The sequence below is a fragment of the Pan paniscus genome, chromosome 12 (genome assembly GCF_029289425.2).
Source record: "Pan paniscus chromosome 12, NHGRI_mPanPan1-v2.0_pri, whole genome shotgun sequence".
Classification (NCBI taxonomy): Eukaryota; Metazoa; Chordata; class Mammalia; order Primates; family Hominidae; genus Pan; species Pan paniscus.
Genome location: NC_073261.2, coordinates 110429271 through 110431861, shown reverse-complemented (window position 1 = coordinate 110431861; position 2591 = coordinate 110429271).

Genomic DNA, 2591 nt, shown 5'->3' with positions numbered 1-2591 from the left:
TCTTAGCAGAACTCATTTCATTCAGGGCTTACAGTTTCCTGGTGGAGATCATCAACCCCATCTTACAGTGATGGAAACAAGTCTAGAAGGGAATTAACAAAGATTTCTTCAGTGTCAGCAACTGATGGAGCTGGAAGTAGATCTAAATAGCCTGTTTCAAACCCAGAATTCTCTCCTGTACTCCAGATAACGCCACTTGTTGTGGGCAAAATCCACCTGTGAGCCACAGTCTAGTCTTACGAAATTGTAAAACGGACGCAGGGGGTGAAATTTCCTTTTTAATGTTTTAACTTTAGATTGGCCTTCTGCCTCTGACTCTAGAATGGTTTGTACTGAGTAAATATTAACCCAGGGCTCCATGGCCAGTGTTTTATGAGCTGGTGGAATGCCCTGCAGCAGGGCCTGGGGAGAGGGGAATTGGCTGGCCCCACATTTGAAGATGGCACCTGATGCTTGGGTCAGCAAATGTCTGAAAGGCTTTGCAGCTTGCTGGGTAGCCCAGGTGGGAATTTACCTCTTGGTGAAAGCATCAGGAATCTCCCAATCCCTCAGGTAACCCCGATCCCTCAGAATAGATCAGATGATGGCCGGGACTTGTATTGGTTCATTTTCACACTGCTGATAGAGACATACCCAAGACTGGGTAATTTATAAAGAAAAAGATGTTTAATGAACTCACAGTTCCACGTGGCTGGGGAGGCCTCACAATCATGATGGAAGGCGATAGGCACGTCTTACATGGCAGCAGCAAGAGAGAATGAGAGAACCAAGTGAAAGGGATTTCCCCTTAGAAAACCATCAGATCTTGTGAGACTTATTCAGTACCATGAGAACAGCAGGGAGGAGCTTGCCCCCATGATTCAATTATCTCCCAACCCAGTCCCTCCCAATTATGAGAGCTACAATTCAAGATGAGATTTGGGTGGGGAAACAGCAAAACCATATCAGGATTCTTTAAAGACCTCTGTAGGCCTTCAGCATTCTTTTATTCTTTTTTTTTTTTTTTTTGAGATGGAGTTTTTCTCTTGTTGCCCAGGCAACAAGCATGCACACATGTGCAATAGCATGATCTTGGCACACTGCAACTTCCACCTCCAGGGTTCAAGTGATTCACCTGCCTCAGCCTTCCAAGTAGCTGGGATTACCTGCATGTGCTACCACACCGGATAATTCTGTATTTTTATTAGAGAGAGACGGGGTTTCTCCACGTTGGTCAAGCTGGTCTCAAACTCCCAACCTCAGGTGATCCACCTGCCTTGGCCTCCCAAAGTGCTGGGATTACAGGCTTGAGCCACTGTGCCTGGCCTAGCATTCTTATTTTTGGAGACCCTGACCAACATCACATCAAATATGTTATGATATACTTACATCGCACATCATGTTATTTATTTATTTTTGCTTTAGAAAAAGCTTAAGCCTGGTGTGTTGGCACATACTGTTAGTCCCAGCTACTCAAGAGGCTAAAGTGGGAGGATCGCTTGAGCCCAGAAGTTGGAGGCGGCAGTGAGCTATGATTGTGCCACTGTGCTGCCTCCTGGGTGACAAGAGAGAGACATCATCTCTATTTTTTTTTTTAAGTTTAAAAGAAATTTTGTAACTTTGCCTTTGAAATTATTTGGCTATAGATACTTTACTTTCACAGAAAGTTTAAAAAATTTTCTCAGCCTATTTGGGTACTCATGCAAAGTAATGAAATATAATCAACAAACTGTTTTTGAATGTAATGAAATTTTCATGAATTATAAATTCATCAATTCAGGAAGTGGCATATGAAAGAACTTTACATTTCTCAGACATTTGACTTACCATCCATCTGCTTTGACCTTGCAGTTTTCATTTTGTATTGTAGGGCCAATCTTTTTTTTTTTTTTTTGGTAGAGTCTTTCTTTGTCACCCAGGCTGGAGTGCAGTGGTGCCATCTCGGCTCACTACAACCTCCACCTCCCAGGTTCAAATAATTATCCTGCTTCAGCCTCCTGAGTAGCTGGGACTACAGGCACCAACCACCACGTCCAGCTAATTTTTATATTTTTAGTAGAGACGGGGTTTCACCATGTTGGCCAGGCTGGTCTCAAACTCCTGACCTCAAGTGATCCGCCTGCCTAGGCCTCCCAAAGTGCTAGGATTACAAGTGTGAGCCACCGCGCCCAGCCCAGGGCCAATTATTTTTTGTTTTCAGATCTCAAATAATTTTGCAGGACTCTAAAGAGCTGATAGCCCGGTCCTGTAGCTCTAGGGCCTCACAGATAAGATGATTCTGATTGTAATGATGCTGGTATTTCCTTGATATGAAGAGCCCCAAAGTCTCTATAGTTGTGTCTCCAAAGTGGCAAAGTGGAAGCCACATAAAGAAATCACTCCCCATTACCAATTATCTTTTCAAGTGTGTCGCGTACACTGCTCTGCTGCTGCTCCGTACATGGAACACATTGGGCAGGGATGATTACCAAATAATTCTGGAGGCTCATGGCTTTGAAACACCAATGAGACAGAGAACTTGATGGTGGAAAAACTCTTCCCGAGAAGAAAATAGGCCATAGATGGGACTTGCCTAAGTCTTCCTTAGGGAGTGGGAAAGAGAAGGGAGCTCA